This window comes from Vicugna pacos, chromosome 6 (genome assembly GCF_048564905.1).
Source record: "Vicugna pacos chromosome 6, VicPac4, whole genome shotgun sequence".
NCBI lineage: Eukaryota > Metazoa > Chordata > Mammalia > Artiodactyla > Camelidae > Vicugna > Vicugna pacos.
Window position 1 is genome coordinate 51356021 of NC_132992.1, and position 18811 is coordinate 51374831.

At 36.8% G+C, this 18811-nt stretch overlaps 1 long non-coding RNA gene across 2 annotated transcripts in view; it reads left to right on the forward strand.

The window, feature by feature from the left end:
- Positions 1 to 5770: 5770 nt before the first annotated feature.
- Positions 5771 to 18811, forward strand: part of LOC140696911 (uncharacterized) — a 284041-nt gene continuing 271000 nt past the window's right edge. For both annotated transcript variants that reach the window (XR_012073574.1, XR_012073577.1), the window contains exon 1: positions 5771 to 5885. This is a non-coding gene — a long non-coding RNA (uncharacterized lncRNA). The remainder of the gene's footprint in view (positions 5886 to 18811) is intronic.

Genomic DNA, 18811 nt, shown 5'->3' on the forward strand with positions numbered 1-18811 from the left:
TTACCACAACTTTAGTGGTTTAGAACGTGATACATTTATCATCTTACATTTCTGGAGGTCAGAAGTCTCAGATGGGTCTTAGAGGGCTAACATCAAGGTGTCAGCAGGGCTCTGTTCCTCATAGAGCCTTTAAGGGAGAATCTGTTTCTTTACCTTTTTCAAATTGTGGCAGCTACCTGGATTTCTCTCCTTGTGGACTCCAGAGAGCAATCATGTTATTCCAGGCTCTACTTCCATCCTTACATCTTCTTCTCTGAGTCTGACATTCCTGTCTTCCTCTTATAAGAACTCTTATGATTACATTGAAAATCCAGAAATGTCTCATCGTTCCAACTAAAGAAGCTAGACTTAATCACATCTGCAAAGTCATTTTTGCTGTGTAAGGTAGCATGTTCACAGGTTTCAGGATTAGGGCATAAACATCTTTGAGGAAACACTGTTCTACCACGCTTCTCTAACATTATTAGTCAATGTCCATTCCTTTTTTATTCTTGCTCCTTAACCCTACTTTGTGATCACATTATTTCTGACCTTTTCAAAACCAATCTTGAATTGTCTGCACACATTGTTTTCCTCATCTCTCCCTAGATACACATACGCACACATTCTACAGAAACCAATTCCATCAAGGCCATTTATGAATTTTTAATCACAAAATCCTTTTTAGTTCTTACCTTTCAGCACCATTTATATCATTGGTAACATACTGATTCTTAAAAAACATTTCCATAGTCTTCTATCACACCTACTTTTCTGGTTTTTCTTCTATGCATCTTACTAATTTTTAGTTTACTTTCAGGATTTTTTTTCTGCTTTATATGTTATATATTTCTATGTTATGTTTATATATTTATGTGTTAGCTTTTCTCTGGGTTCTGTTCCTAGCCTTATTCTCTACTCACTGTACACAGTCTCAAGTTGTTTCAAAAACTCCATCCTTTCAAATTCTTTCAGGAATACCAGTGACTTCCTAGCTTCTATTTTTTTAGTATAGATCTCTTTTTTATTTCATAGCATACAACTGACTACTGTAGTTTTCAGTTAGATTGTGAAAGCAATTTATGCCCTCCTTTTTTCATTTATTGTATTCTTTATCCTCCAACATGTCTTAAAATTCATTCTTGAATTTGCCTCTGTATTTCTGCCATCAATCTGTTATTATTCCTGTGTTCTTTCTTGTAAATACATTCTGAAATTTTGTAATTCACTTCATTTTTATGCTCACCACCATATCTCAGGCCAAGATTATCTATCATCTGAATTATTTTTATAGCCCTCAGGCAAATCATTTTGCTTCAAATATGGCTTCCCTTCCAAGCTATGCTTTATGATAGAGACAGAGGGATATTTCTAAAACTCGAATGACCTTTTAGCATTCTACATACTTAAAACTTTCCATAGTTTCCTCTTAGTCTTAGATGGGACCAGCATCACAGGCATATGGCATGAGCAATTGCACATGTCCCAGTCTTAGAAGGGCTCCATACTTGGCTTAATGATCACTCTACCATCCTAAAATTCTTAATAATTTTTGAACAAGGAGCCCTATAGTCTCATTTTACACTCTTCCCCGCACATTAGAGAGCCAGTCCTGCTCTTAGATAAAATTTTCATATAGCCTATAAGACTTATAGCTTATCAGAATTTCAAAACTAGGTCCCTTTCCTCTGTCTTAGTCATATTGCTCTCTGTCTGGAAACACACACAGGGACACACACGGATGCACATACACACATGCACAACTTAGACATTTGCACTCCCTCCCCAACCCTTTATTAAAATACTATTCAATCTGTAGATCTCTGTTGTAACATTATTTTTGCTGCCTTGCCACACACTGCTCCATAGATAGTCCCAACCACAGGGTATCTCTGTCTCTGCTGCTCTAATATGGACCTCATCTCCCTCTATGGTAACTGTTATTTGCTTTCCTGTATCATTCAGAGAATGCTAAGATCCATGCCACCATTTACTGTTCCTTACTATCTGTAGTTCCTATCTGTGGTGTTATTAGATCATTCCTGTAGTATTATGGATATATGTACCTCATACTTAAGTGTGAATGGTTAAAAAACAGTAATTGCCTTTTCCTTTTTTCAGTAGAAATACACATGCAAATGCTAAAACTGTCTGCTTAATATGGACCTGTGCCAGCAAATAAAATACAGGTATTATATTTCTATTGGTCACATTTGCACCTCTACCAAAATTCACAGAGACACTAGCCTCTTGGGTTTTACTTCTACAAGTATTGCAAGAAAAGGTAATGTTTTTAAAATCAGAGTATAAGCAACATTCATCATTTACTACTCTCTTTCTTGACTTTTATAAAAATGGTCTTTTATAGTTATACAAATATTATTCTGAAAAAGCAAGTCAATTGCTAGCTAAATCCTATGGTCAAGGCCAAAAGAAGTGAAAAATTGGAGGGAATTTTCCTGTCTTACTATGATTGTCAAAACTACCCTTATTTGTTCCATGTAAATAAAAGACAGTGGTGAAAATGGTATTAGCATAAAGGCCCAGGGGAGAGAAATATCCTAAGGTGCATTTTTTGGTAAGTGGAATAGCAGCATGGTTCACAATGGTAGGAAGGCAGTGAAAAGTAAGCTTTTGTGAATGTCTAAAGTGGACCAGAATGGGGAATACTTTTCCAGCACATAATTTGGTCCTAATGCCTGTTCTCATCCAGTTATTCAGAGGCATTGGGTAGTGGGATGAGCCTGAACTGGCTACAGCATTTCCCAGTTGTCTGGACTTTATGATCATCATTCTCATGAAGCAGAATTTACTAAGAATCCACTATGCTTAAGATGCTAAGATGATAAGGGAGCTGCAATAGGAAAGTATCTTAATTTGATTAATTTAAAAATTTTAAAATTGTATTTTAAATTGCATTAGAGAAGAGCTCAGGAATTTCTTCCTTGTTATGCAAGTGAAAACATGATTTTTGCTTTTCTAAGGCTCCTCATTTATCTTTCAGTAAAGTGGTTCTGCCCGATGTCTATCTAGCTCCATTAACCCAAGTGTATTTCTCATATATTTAAAGAAGTTAGCAGGAAGATTAAGTTAGATAAAAACTTCCAGGCACTATAAGCTCTAGGAAATGAATGCAAAATAATAAAACACAAAATCAACTGCAAAATAATGCCCTTGGAAGTACAAGGGAATCGTGTGATCACATGACTATCACCCAGGAAGACAGGATCTGTATGCTGGGCACAGATATGGCACCAGGACAAAAGGCACATTTTTCTCCCTGGCACTATTGTATAACCTTAATTGGGTACAGCTGGGGGGACATTGCCAGTCAGATCCAGATAGTGTTCATTAGAGAAGTGGTGACAAGTGATTACAGAAACTCATTTTTCCCTTCCAGGAACTGTTTGCTAAAGCAGGGTTGTCAGTCAGCCTTTGGGAATCTTTGCCCATGTGCAGATGTTACTATTCTCTTGGTGCATAATCAGATCTGTCATTAACACCTCCACAGTCTTCTATATCTGGGCAGAGAAGAGAGTGTTTCTTCTTATGGGGGAATCTAAGTGTTTTGCTATGCCCTAGTCAAAAATAAAATGGAGATTATTTCTGGGATCTCATTTATGCTTCATACGGTCTTGTGTGAAAATTGAATTTCCTTCTCAATGTTGTGATAAGCTTTCCAGTTTGTCTGAATATTTCCCTGCCTTTAAAAACAGAAGGCTAATTAAGCAGGCACCCTCTGCTCATTTATACCACTTATTTTTAATGCTGTTTTACCCTTGACTATAAAAGATCATGTTTTTGTGCTGAATATCTTCCCTCAAAGTTTCCAGAAAAAAAAAGGGAAAAAAATAATCTCAAAGATCTATTGATTCTTCTAGCATGTTCTGGTTTTGCAAGTTAGAGATGGAATGATTAACTTACAGTTGAATGTTGATTTCTTGTTCTCAAGAGCAAGGATAATGTGTTATGCTTATTAATAATAAATAATTTATACATTGTTAGACATAGAATCAGCACTCAGGATATACAGAATCTAAAAGATACCTAACCAGAGCATATCATGGTAAATATGACACAATTTTTACTCCCTTGATGATAATAGGGATAGTCACAAATGTTGGTCTTTCAGAGGCACTGTAGGACGGCTGTTTGAGTTAATTTTGTTGTTCAAGTGACTTGCTTCAGTTTATGAAATGTGGGGGGAGGTGGTATTTTACCTTTTGAGCAGAAGCCTGAAGGACCAGTGCATGGTGGGTTGGCTTCTCCTTCCCTGTTAATTGTCACAGCAATCCTGAAAGGAGGAGATAAGACTTCTGCCAGCCTGGAAGACTTGTCATTAACAAAATCTCCTGCCAACCCACATCAAGCATCTGGTATGGGTGGAAAATAAACATTTAATGTTTTTAGCCATGAGATTTGGGGATTATTGGCTCTATAGTGTAACCTAGCTATCCTGACTTCCATGAAGTTCAGTCAAAATGGAGTCTAAAAGAATGAATAGGAGTTAATTAGAAACATGGAAGGGAAGAGTGTCGTAACAAAGATGGGTATGGAAGCACAGGGACAGACAGATTTCAAAGTCCATCATTGGGGGATAAAAAATAAAATTAGTGACTGAGGTTTGATAAAATCAGCAGATAAATCGCCTCAAAGAGTAGGTTTTTAACTGCGTATTGAAGACATGAGCAGAGTTGGTAGAATTGTTTAGGGAATATGGGATGGAGGAAATGTCAAGCATATGTTGGAAAGAATCAGATTCTACTTTTCCTAGAGAGCATATGCTCTTTGGAAATCTCAGCATTATCCTTCCGACTCCTTTCTATAGCCCATGGCAATTGCAATCTGTGAGGACTTTTCAAATCCAGCTTTTGACCTCTTAGAGAATTTGAGTTTTGTCTTGGTGCCTTTGATAGTCTACATATATTTTTTAAAGTGGAAAAGAAAATTAAGCCAGATAAAATTTACAGATATTAAGAGCTTTAGTGAAATTAATGGTCTTGTCCCAATTGCAAAGCAGTGCAAATAAGGAATAAGGTTGAAACTGAAATAGAAGTTGTATCATATTATGTTTATTTAATATTAATATATACACTTCTGAATTATTGTATTGGATATTAAATATTACAAAGAGAAAGCTGAAATTTTATTTAAAATGTGAAAGAAGTGGTTCTGGAAAATTCTGATAAGTAAAGCAGAAGGACACAGTGCTCTCTTCCTACTAGTCAGCCAGGCAATCCAAGTACAGGGAAACATACAATACTTAAGTGCTGGCGGAAGCTTACAGGAGTTTCCCGTTAGATGACCTGCGCCTAGATTATGTAGAGATTCTCTGTGTGATCTTGGTTCTGGGTTTACAGCTTTACTGAGCATGAGCGAGGGCTCCTGCTCAAATCCCTCGGGCCCAGAGTTCTTTGCACAGCATCTGCTATAACTGATTGCACTTTTTTTCTTAGAGTTGTTGACTCGACTCCCCACAGTGGGCACACTGGAAACAGTTTTTGTGCCTGGGCTTTACAGCGCCAGGTCCCATCTTGGCAGCATGTATGAAATCCCCGTATCTGGAGGACTTCTCAGCACCCCTGTGTTTAGGAGCATTTTGGGAAGCGTTTGGATTTGTTGTAGGCCTGAAAGTTTGAACAGCCTCTGCTGGAAGCCCAGCCTCACACCGCCCTCCGCCCGACTTTGCCAGCGTCCCCGCGGACCTCGGCCTTTTGGCCCGTTCCTCTTTCCGTAGCAGGATTTGCCCGGCGCGCGCTCTAGATTTTTCCTGTGAACCAGTATAGCAGGCCGTGGAGGCAGCTTCTCCCAGCACACTGAACTTCTTCGTCGTGGTTCACGGTGCTCCCACGAGCTCCACACTTACTTCCACTCCTCAGACCCTAGACCGGCATTTCAAGTTAGAGGTAGGGCCACGAAACCCAAAACCCACAATCTGCAATTCAGGTGGGACTGAGGAGGCTGGGCAGAGGGAGCGCACGGGGCTCAGGGAGCCAGGAGGGTTTTTATAAGGTTAAGTGTATGGGCATACATGTCCTGTGATGAAACTTTCAGAGTTGCTGTCAAAACATTCTCAAGAGGAAGGGTATAGCCTCAAGTGGTGGAGTGCATGCTTAGCACGCACTAGGTCTTGGGTTCAATCCACTGTACCCCCTCTAAAAATAAACAAATAAACCTAATTACCCCCCAAAGAAATTTTTTAAAAATTCTCTAATAGAGCATTTATATATTTTTTCTTAATAATCTTGTCTTAAACATAATGAATTTATATACTTAATTGCAGAATAGTGATCTTTAAAAAAGCACCTATTATTTTCAGATTCACTAATGCTATTTGAAATTGGTCTTCTTTAAGAACTATTATTTAATACTATGCATGTTTATTCTTCTTTAGAGTCTTAAAAAATAATAACTTTATTGTTGGGAAAAAACAGTCCAGACAAAACATGCAAACTAACTTGTTTATTAATCTTCAAAAGAACAGTGAAATTTCAATGACTGGTTGTTCTATAGTTAGTACTGAAATAAATGGACTATAAATAATCAGGCTTGTGAAGTATGAATCTAAACTTGTCAGGCTTAGCTAGTTAGAAACCGCTTTTTTTTTTTTATATTTTCATTAGTCATGAAAGATATGCAAAATTGCTTCCATGTCACTTCTAAGTAGCTGAACATTTTTATATATGCATATCCCCTGGGGATATTGGAAATAGAACCTCCCCCCCCCCGCCCCAATTAAGTACCAGATTGTCTAGAAGCATAAACACAAGGGGTAAAATTTTACCTTTAGCTATGTTAATGCAAATCTGGTCACAGTCATGAATATATTATTTTTATTCTTCGGATCTGAGATTGCTATATCAGAAATGAAAGTTTAACCCATCTATCCTGTGGATATAACATATTACATGCGTACAAGAGAGCTCATCTTTTTTTGTTTCTTTTTTCTGGCACTACAAAATATAGCCTGTAGCTCATTTTCTTACAGAATCTGAGAACTCTCTCCAACTCTGAAATGGTTAGATTACCATTCCAGTGAAAACCAGAGCTGTGCATGAGGCTACTGACCCTGGCAGGCTCTCTCTCCAGGGTTATCAGATCAACAAGTTGATTGAATTAATCTGTGAACTCAGTGAACCACTGGCTAATTCCAGGAAGCAGCCCTACCTCCCATGAAGTTGATGAGTAGTTTTTCAGTCTTGATGAAGTTAAAGAGTCATGTTAGTATTGTACAGACTAAGTTCAGATTTGCCAGACTTTACTCAGGGCCGTTTTTTACATGGCCATATTTCCCATAAACATGTAGTCGGATGTGTGGTGTAGTGTGTGTGTGTGTGTATGTATGTATAGGAGGGTGGGATTTTGTGGTCCTTAGGTATCATGTGTTACATTGCACTATTAGGTTTGCTTGCTCTATCGACTTAAAGTGCAGAGGCTGTGGATAACAACTAAACATGATGTCAAGAAAATGTAATGTTTTGGGGTTTCCATTTAAAATGGAAGCACACCAGGAGACTTTGAAACTGTCTTCATTAATACTTCAGTTTATGTTCACATTGCTGATTTATGTATCAAAAGTAGTCTTTTTTCCTGTCATTTATTTTACTTGTTTTCAAGGACTCCACAGCATAATTGCAGATGGGCCTGCTGGGATGGTGAGATGTCCTGTATATACACACTGGACAGTGTATAAAAGACAGTGTGTTTAACTCATCTAGGAGTTGTTCTTGAAGGAGAGAGATTATGAGTCATAATAGAGTGTTGGGTTCCAATACACAAAAATAGCTAATGTCTACTGAGTAGTTACATAGGCCACGCACAATCCATGTTTTACATGAATTATTTCATTTAATCCTTTCAACAGCTCTGTGAGATGTGTCCTGTTACTGCCCATTATTTACATATAAGGAAAGTCTTGGAGAGCTTAAGTCATTAATTTGAACTGCCTAACTTGTATTCTTTTTTTTTCCCCAGTTTTATTGAGAAATGATTGGCATATATCATTATATAAGTTTAAGGTGTACAGCACGATGGTTTGATTTACATAAATTGTGAAACTATTACCATAGGTTTAGTTAACATCCTTCTCATTTAGACACAATACAGGAAAAGAAAAAAATTCTCCCTGTGATGGCTGCCATGTGTTCTTAAACAACATGCTTTAACAGCGTGGGTTTTTTTTTTTTTTTTAAGTATGAGTTCCTTGAATTGCAGGACATTGTTATGTGATTACCAATGTAAAAATCAAACCAAGCCTTTATTCTTTTTTTAACACTAACCACACATGCAGTGGAATACTGGAAGACTCAGTGTTGTCCACAGTGCACTTTAGCTGAGACACTCAGAATGAATATAGTGCCATGACTGAAAGATAGAAAGGGAACGCTGTGGGGAGACATTGAAGGGGGTCTAGCAGTATTTCCTAAGTTTAGCACATGACTGCATTTGAAACAATGGATAATAAAGTGTTTAGAGAATCAGAGCTAATAGGTCAGTTCATTTCTTTACATAAGGTGAGCTTATTCTTTTTAGACATAAATTAGCCCAATCATATTAAATATCACGCACTGTGTGTGGAGTTGGGTAATGATCTCCATCAAATAATGAGTGTGGAGGGTGCACTTCACTCTGAGCGCCTTCTGTTCCAGCTGTTTCTACTTATCTTAATTTTCCTAATTGGGTTACAATTAGGCTGCGAATGAGACATTAACATGGGAATTGGAGCTTTTCAACAAAAGGGTTTACTTCTTTTATTGTTTTGTGGTTCTTAACTTTCAGAGGCCTATTTCTTGCTACATGTTAATTAAAAAATATTACAAAGTGTTCAAGACAAGCTTATGGCATACAAATAAAAACCTACTTACATCTCCACAGACCTAACAATTTGGCTGCAAGGAAAACACTGTGAAAAATTTTTCAATTTGTTGAGGGCATGAGATTTTTTTTTCTTTTACTTTTAATCAGTTTTTTTGGGGGGATGTAATTAGGTTTGTTTGTTTGTTTTAATGGAGGTACTGGGGATTGAACTCAGGACCTCGTATGTGCTAAGCACACAATCTACTGCTAAACTATACCCTCCCTCCTGAGATGTTTACTTAAAAACTGTTATATTTCATGTTTGTTTCTGACATTGTCTCCAGACCTGACTTCCCTTCTTGATATGAAAGCCACAGCTGGCCAGGGTTTGAGTTGCAGCGGTGAGTTTCCTTGCTGTTCAAAGTGTGATCCTTGGATCAACTGCATCAGCATCACCTGAGAGTTAGAGCTGCAGCCTCTCAGATCTGGTTTGGTTTTAATCCTTTTGAAACAGAATCTGCATTTTAACAAGATCTCCAAGTAATTCATATGCATATTAAAGTTCAAGAAACCCTGTTAGAGTCTGATTATAGCAACAAATCAAAGGCAGTTCCAAATTGAAAAAATTATTTGTCTCATCATTCATTCTGATCATATATAAGAAAAGATGAAATCTCACCCAGATGAAGTAGCCTAGTGACAATTAGAGCTAACTTTTTAATAACATCACTACTTTAGACTGAAAAAAAATAGGTTAAAAGATTTTAAAAGTGTTGTGTGAGAAAAGCACAGAACCAGAGTGGAGTTGGAAAGTGTTCTTATGTTGGTTCTGTAGGCTGCTGTTCTCAGCAGTCTAGAAAATCTAAATTTCTTTCCTCTATGAGTCAGTGGTGCTGAAGTTTGAAGACAGATACATGGCTCTAGAATCAGTGGAAAGTATTTCATTCCATTCACCCCAATTTCCCCACCATGTTTTCTCATTTATTTTAATAATCAGAGACCTCATATATTATTTAACTTCACTTTACTCAATTAAATGTGCTGTACCAATTTAAACAATTTAATCAATAATATATCTTCAAAAATCCTGTTCTAGACGAGCAGATTTCTGAGGAGTGATGTGCAACTATTTATTTGAGTGTCATCACTGCCAGCCATTGACGTCAAGGCGACAGCTGAAATTTTTGCTGTTGTCACAGGAGGCGCAGGACACAGTTGCGAAGCTTTTCCTTTTGTCGGTGGTCACTGTGTTATCTTTCTTCACCTGTTTCTTTGCTGTCCTGTGATATGAAAATGTTACCCATTAAATTTCATCTGTACTTTAATCATGGGACTACCCAGTTTCTGTTGAGGAGTGATTTTATAATTTCTGTAACTGGTTTCATGGCCAGGATGGGTGCTATTTGGAACAAATCATTGGAGGGACAGTTTATCCGGCTTCAGTGATTATCTCTGCTGCAGTTTTCGTGCCCTTCATCTCACCCACACAGTCTGTAATCAGCATTCAGAAGGTCTGCATGTCCCTGGCTCTTTTTAATTCCTTCACTGTCATCATCAAGTGTTAACCTCTCCAAAGAACTCAAGGATGGGGCGGGGCCCTTTGCTGCTTCCATAAGTGCTGTAGTACCTGAATACATCTCCTGATCTGCAGCTGTGTTCTGAGATAGTGAGGAGATTGCTGTCTTCTGCATTCACTCACCTACGACATGTTGATTAAGGCAGCAAACCCTGGTTCCGTGTATAGCTGGCCGAGTGTGTCCGTCGTTACTCTCCATGGTCTCTTCTTTGGAGGAAGTTTGTGTGTTCCGGATCAGCTCAGTGCCTTTCTATGCAGTCGTGCAGGCGCTCACAGAACATTTCTCCCAGTGAATCTCTGCAGCCTTTGGTACTGTTTACTGCCTGAGCACCATTTTTTGGATGAGGCTCTCCTTTGAGCATTTGCATCTTATTCTGTCGTCAGAGAACATGGCAACCATTGTAGTCTTTGCTCCTTGCTAGATCTGTGCCTTTGTGAATTACCTGTGTAGCAAGTTGAATCCCTAGCAGTTCAGAACACTTTTCTAGAGTGTCCCCTCCCTGGTAGCTTTGTCCTTTTCATTCTGGGAAGTCTTCATCCTGACCTGAATTTCTCCCCACTGATGGACCATTTCCATGCTAAGAACCACATTCTCATTCTTGGTGCTAGCATCAGCCAACAGTCTGGTCCTCATACTATTCTCTGTTACTCGTGACACATAAACCTGAAATAACACAGGTACACAAATGTCTTTATTTTCTCTCTGATGCTTTACTTCCTTAAAAGAATTTTGGAAAACATGGCAAAAATAGAAGGTTAAATTTAAACTTAGGTGGTGAGTATATGGATGTTTGGCTTATTCAATTTACATTTTTTTTAAGATTTGAACTGTTTCACAATGATAATAGTTTTAAAATATAGATTTTTTTTCAAATAGTTTTAAAGATTAAAACTGGGGAAAATGCAAAACTCCTAGGAACAACTTTGTCAAGCTTTTGTATAGTTATGCTGTTGCTGACTTAGGCATAGCAAAAATACTAGGAAAGTTTAAGCTTTGAGCCAACCCAAGTTCTCCTGTGGCTTCCTCTGTCTGAATGCTCTTCTCCCCAAAAAAACCGTATATCTTGGTCCTTACTGACCAGATATTTTATTAATTGTAATCTCAAAAAGGCCTTTCCTGCACAATAACCAATAGTCCTCCATCCCAATTTTTCTAATCTTGCTTCTCTACTTTTCTCTACCATAACTCACATCCTTTTTATTTATATTTGTATTGAATATCTCTCACCACTGCAGATAAACTCCATGAGGACACACTATATATCTGGTACCTATAACAGTGCCTGCCACATGGTAGGCACTAAATAAATACTTGTTGAATGGATAAACAAACAAGAGAATTGATATCATGTAATATGCTCCTACCTCCTTAGGATGCCTTGATATGTGAGAGTTGGGCCCCTGGAGGGTCTCTTTTCTTGACATCTTTCACTTCAAGAAGTTCTGCAGTTTCCTGACGTCTGGATTCAGACCGATGAAGTTATGGAGCGCTGAAATACGTAGGAGCACCTGTTAAGATGTACTACCAGCAGGAATAGAAACAGTGAAAGACCACAGTGATCCAAGATAATCTAAGCCTGTATTTAGCAGATTCTGAGCCAGTGTGGGAGGATTCTTTATTCCTCACAGCCGTGCCACTGTGAGTTAGCTGAAAGAAACTAGGATTCTTTCCTCAAGCTCTGCAGTACCCAAGAGAAGGGTCAATATATTTGGTGTTCTTTACCCTCCTAAGTGGTGAGAACTCATATAGAAGGGAAGAAAAAAAGAAATGTTTAAGCACTCTAAACACTTGGAGAGGAAGGAGCCTAGTAGGATAGTGGACTTCAGAGAGCCAGAGAAGGAAGAATAGCACTGTGATGAGTGTCAGCTTTAGAAAGCCACACTTGTGGCTCGTTTTCATACTTTGAGTGCATCTTTTACACAAGGATTTAAGGAAGATGTCTTTACTGAATAAGTGTTGAAAAAGCTACTTCTGCTCTGCAATGAGGTTCTTCCAATTAAGTGTGACACTTCACACCATTCATTCCAACTTGTGCTAAAATTACCAAATGAGAAGCATGTCAGGCCAGGCTGTTTCCCTGAGCAAAAGTGAATGGCTTCACCACTCACTGCAGGACCACCATGTGATGATGTTTGTACCTTAAAATGATCAGAAGGGTATTTTAATTTAACTAACAAAACAACAAGTGAAAAAGTAGAAGATAACTTTTTATATTGCCAGTTACTTTTTTCTCAGAGTAAAAATACATTTTTTTTCACTTCAGTTTTTGCTCATGGAATACTGTGGACTCTCAGTGATCCAGAAAACCTGCGATAGTAAGTGCATTTCTCTGTAAAGTTGAGAGTAAGAACAAATAAGACCTCCAGTTCTTAAAAGCAAGGAACAAATGGCTTTATGTTGGAAGCACTTGGTGTTATTTGGGATAAGGCAATGGAAAATGAGAAAGTGAGAAGCCATGGGCAGGGTCTAGAAAGATATTTTCTCTGCTTGGCATAAATAATTGCTATAGAGATTATTCATTTACCATTAGCGAATACTTCATTTCCTTGATACCATGACTTTTGCCCTTTTTTTTCCTCTTTGGTAAGATTAAGAATCCAGTTAAGCCGATAAATTCTAAATTGTGCAGACACGCCGTCTCCCCAACCCTCATACGCAAGCGCTGTCCACTTACTAAATGCCTACATGGACACTGCATTGTCTTAAACTATAAGCTCTACATGGGCAAGGTTGTTAACTGAGGTTCCTACTGTTGGTTTGGTCCCAGTGAAAACGATCCTTGTGTTTTTTTGACAATTCATATTCTACCATTAGTAAATCATTCCTGGAATTTATGAGATTGTTCCCCATTTTTTCACGAAGGCACTTGGGGAGGTTGCCAGAAGACAGAAACTTCTATTGGCCGTTTACAATTTTGTATAAATTAGATTCTTCTCTTCTTTCTCCTCTCCCTCTCTCTGTTCTTCACTCCCCTTTTCTCCCCTCCTTCTTCTTTCTTCTTTCTGATGCTTTGTCTGCATAATGCTCTCTGAATGGAAAAAGCACAAAAGCCCTCACTCTTTTTGAAAGTGTTTATAACTCTGGCCAAAAGAAACCTGAATCTATATGCTGTTGATTTTCAGTCAAATGTAAAATATCAGACTTTTTTTCTAAGAGGTTGTGTGTTCCATTGAAAGATTGAGGGCTAGGTGTCAGTTGTTGAATCCCAATACTGACTCTCAATGATTAACTTAAGAGCATCAATGACTGGTTTTGCCTCTTCTTTTTTCCTTCCATGAAACGATGATACTACGAGTTGTGTGTAAGATATGGTTATCTTTCAGCTGCGGTTGGTCAGCTCTGTGCTTATCTCCAGGAATGCCTGGAAGTCTGGTGCTGACATTTGATAAGAATGAAGATGTGTTAGTTATTGATAAAAGTGTAGTTTACAGTTCAAAACTCTGCTACAGGTGCCTGGCACATAATTGTCCTACATTGCTTGGGGGTGGACTGATGATTTATACTTGGTTCAACCTATAGAACCTGGCTTTAGCTATGTAACCATTGGAGGAAAAAAGTACTGCTATAAAATTTGACTGGGCAACCCTGAAAATGAGATGCCTTACACATGGCTTGTTTATAATCTGATACCGAGAACACCTACAATTGAGAAATGAACATGGCCTGCACATGGAATGGTAGACCCTCCATGATGATATGTTCTTGCTTTCTCCTGCTGTGCTGTACTACTTTCTTGCACTAACTCTGACTGGAGTGCACGTATTGGCAAAATGGAACACAGGGATAGCAGTAAAGGGTTTATTTCTATCTCCAAAGCCTTTCAGCATGTGAAACATTTTAGAGAAGTGTCAGATTATAAAAAATAATGGTACATAATTTTCCAAGAAGTTTTGGAGAAAAAATATCGCTGAGAAGTGGTTTTGACACCTGTTTTGACTAAGTATAACAGATTTTTTGGCCATAATACTATGAGTATGTTGATGCTTACTTAGTGTCATATTTTTGTCTTTTCTAAAACTCTGACAATAAGAACTTTTTAAATGGATTAGTCAGTTGGTGTTCCCAATTTACAGACAATAGTTCAAGTTCACCTTTTAGGGGCAGTGAATTTAAGAATCTATAAGTGCCTGTTGGCATTGCTTCACTAAAGTTTTAACAATAAATTTAAGAAAAATACCATTTAAGGCAAGCTTGCTTAGTTTGTAGTTATTTTATAATTGTTGTTATTAAACCATTTTAAAATAATGCTTTATTTTATTGTTTATTCTCCGTGGTATTCAAAAGAATTATTGTTGGATGTCCTTACCACTTTTTCATAAAAGCTGTAACAATCCCTGATGGATGTTTGTTAACTTCTGAAAGCCTCTATCATATTAATAAGGTGAATATTAAAAAGATATTCTTTGTATTGACAATTATCCCGACTAGAAGAGAACATTATGACTTTTGTGCCAATTGTCAAACTTCAATTTAGTTTAAAAAAAAAAGCCTGTATATAATGCGTTATCCTATCACATACACATTAGTTTTTAATTCTGTACTTTCAAACTGGACAGCAAAGGGGGAGATGCTGATAAAGACTATTTGCTACTTTACACTCTTCCATAATATGTGTTTAATTACAGTCTTGAATATCTTTTTAAAAACCTGTATCATATACATTCACATTAAAGCCTAATCAGTGTCACTGCATTTAGGAGACCGAGAGCTCTAGCCTCAGATTTCAGGACACAGGGGTTTTAACATATCTTCTTTAGTTTGCACTACCTTCTTCCCCTACCTCCCATTTTCTATTCCTGAAATTGCCAGGATGGAAATGGTTATATTTTTCTTTCTGAAAGAACATTATTGCACCCTATTTTCTGAGATAACACTACAAAATTTTCAAAGTGATATTTACCTGTGCTTCCTTGATCTCTCCAACTAAGCTATATTTAAGGAGAGTTGCATTTTTTTCCTCTAAAATCAACTTTACTTTAAAAAAAAACTCCCAAAGAAATTCATGAACAGAGAAATTCATCTGCCTATTATTTTTCACTGGATTTATTCTTTATGCCATTATTATTCTAAGGTACAACAAGTAGCAAACAGCTCAGTTTCTGGTAACAGGTTTTACTCTTTCTATAAATGAACATTTCAGTTGTATTTTGACTAAATTTATCAGTCTTAAGAAAACAAAACATTTCTTTCTCTTATCTTCGTTAATTAGATCATTGTTTTTTATTAGACTTGGATGTTGAATATCAAATGCAATCAATGAGGAGAAGATTGATTTATCATGTTCATTATAAAGTGGTAATATCTAATGAGAATACTAGCAGATGTTTTGCCTTTAAAGTAAATTAAGAAAATTGTAGTCAATATATTATTTAGAAACTTGGAGTAAACTTAAAGGCTGTAGTGGGAAAGACCAGATGTTGGAAACTGTAACCTAAGGATCAAAGAAAGAATCTCTCTTATCTAATTAAAAAAGGAACAGAGCCGGAAAGAGAAAGAAAAATGCCATATGATATTGCTTATATGTGGAATCAAAAACAAGGACACAAATGAATGTATCTGCAAAACAGAAACAGACTCACAGACATAGAGAACAGACATGGTTACCAGGGGGTAAAAGGGGTGGGAAAGGATAAATCGGGAATTTGAAAATTGCACCTCTTGGGGAGTGATGGAAATGTTAGCTATCTTGATTGTGGTACAATTTATCAAATTGTACTTTAGAATCTGTGTAGTTTACTGTACAGGAACCATACCACAATAAACGTATTAAAAAAAAAAAAAAGAAACAGAGAAAGGCAAGCTTTAAAATAGTCTCCAATCCCAGGAAATTTTATTATGAAAAACAAAGCAAATCAATCTAGTATTTTTCACTTCAGCTATAAATAGACAAAACTAAAAGGGCTTATGTCACAACACAAATATATGAGATTTCTAATATCCTGAACATGAAAAGCGATATAAATTTTAATATTTTATTCTATATATTGTTGAATTTTAGCTGAGTGTGTATGGATTTGATGACTTCCAAAATCCTTTGGCTCCATTAGTTGCTGAGTTTATCAAAATATCACCTTTTTGATGTGGTTTGATGTGGTTATAACTACAAAACATCCTTCCATCATGTACAATGAAAACAAAGTTCAGAAACACTAGATGAAGCTAGGAATGTTTCATCTAATTTCATTTTACAGAAGTGGAAAAAAAACACTAAGATTTTGCAGTGCTTGGATTTCTTTTTTTTTTTTCCATAAAACAGTAATTTCGTTTTAAAAATAAAAACAGTCATTAGATAACTTTTTACATCTCAGTGGTTTTTCGTAGCTTTAAGCAATGTACAATATGTTTTCCTTTCCTTGAGGTTGTCTGATATAAGTGAATTTGTGGAGGCATAAATATATTAAGGAGATCGGATGTTTCACTGTTAAAAAATGGCTAACGTCAACACTTCCCTATAAGGGGAGGACAAATGAAAGAGAAGTTTATCTTATGTGTACATTGTCCTCTTTACACAAAGGCATGAAAAAAATAAACAGGTTAATTTTTCCAATAGCTCTATTTAATAAAAATATACCACAAAGTAAGCAAATAATTGGTAAATATTAATTGTTCAGTACATGCATACATATAGAAATATATAAAATCATTATATATTTGTGAAGAAGGAACAATATCCTTCAGATAAGCTAATTTACCTTTAAAATGCACACCACCAAGTGATTTAAAAATCACCAGGTTTCCCATATTAATTTTTGATATACAAAATTTATGTTGAAGATACTCACGTCAGAGAGTCTGACCATGTACATGGCCAGTCAGAGAAGAAGGATGCCTGGGATAGTTCATGCTTCACCTATGATAATAAGACTGTTACAAAATATCCCTTAGAAAAATCTCCCTCTATAGCTCCATGAAAAGAAAGGCTAACACTTTATATCAGTTCTTTGAGGTATAATATTGAAACCAAAAGACTTATGATTATATAAGATATAATACAAAAACTAAACTGGTTGCTACAGTGTTGTACCTTAGAATAATAATGGCACAAAGAATAAATCCAGTGAAAAATAATAGGCAGGATCCACATAGGACTTACTCTATGCCCAATCCTACTGATTACAGTAGGAGATGTATTAATTTAGTCTAATTTTTGAGGTGCAATTATTACTTCATTCACCATAAAGATAAGAAAATGGAGCCACAGATACTAAACGGTTTGCTCAGGTTACCCATGGAGAATGTAGTAGAGCTAGGATTTAAAACAAAGCAGGTTTCTTCTAGCAGCCTTCTGAACTATATTGTGGTACTATATCTCTACTGAAATAATGTTTTTGAAGGAATAAGCATAATTTTTGACATTTTGAAATTTATTTGCCCTTCATACATTTCTAGTCTTTGAATATTTTACTTTATTGCATTAGTTTCCTATTGGGCTATAACAAATTACCACAAACTTAGTGGCTTAAAAAATGTGTGTGTGTGTGTGTGTATATATATATATATATACACATATATATATATGTATATATATATGTATGTATATATATACATACATATATTTATATTTTTATGTATTTATGTATGTATTTATGTATTTATTTCTGGAGCTCAGAAGTCTGAAATGGTCTCGCTGGGCTAAAATCAAACTGGCAGGGCTGCACTCCTTCTGGAGGCTCTAGGAGAAAATTCACTTTCTTGTCTTTTCCAGCTTCTAGAGACGGACCTTGGTCCTTGCTTGTAGTTCCTTTTCCTCTTCAAAGCCAGCAGTGGCCAGTTGAGTCTTTCTCGTGATGCTCTCTCTCAAGTTCTAACTCTTCTGTCTCCCCCTTCTCCATGTATGAACCCTTGTGATTACGCTGGACCCATCAGCTATTCCAGGATAATCTCTTTATCTTAAGATCAGTTGAGTAGCGGCCTCAAATTCATCTGCAACTTAAATTCCCCCTTTCCAAGTAACATATCATATTCAGAGGTTCAAGGGATTAGAACATACACATCTTCAGGGGACTGTTACTCTGTTTACCACACTCATTATATATTTATATTGGGCATTTTATACCTGTGTGTGTGTATGTATATGTTTGTGCAAAATATTATCACAGTATAATGAGAAATTTGATTATCTGCCTAATTGAGTACACCTTAGGTATTCTTATTTATTAGTCTAAAATTTATAAAATGCTACCTGTAACCACTGATGAGGTGGTTTCTGTTGGAAGTTGCCATTTGGTCAATAAACTGTAGTGAGGTAGTCTGAGGACTGCAGTTAGGGCTCTCTGTAGAACTGAGTAAGTGGTGCTTGGCATGGACCGTCTACTTAGTGTCTGCAGGTTATGATTTGCAGCCAGTAAAGGCTTACCCACTCTCCCAGGCTCTTGGGAATCACGCTGGTAATAATTTTGTAAGACTTCGTGAAAACTGATTACCTTTTGATGACAAGCCTATTATTAGCCTGGGTCACT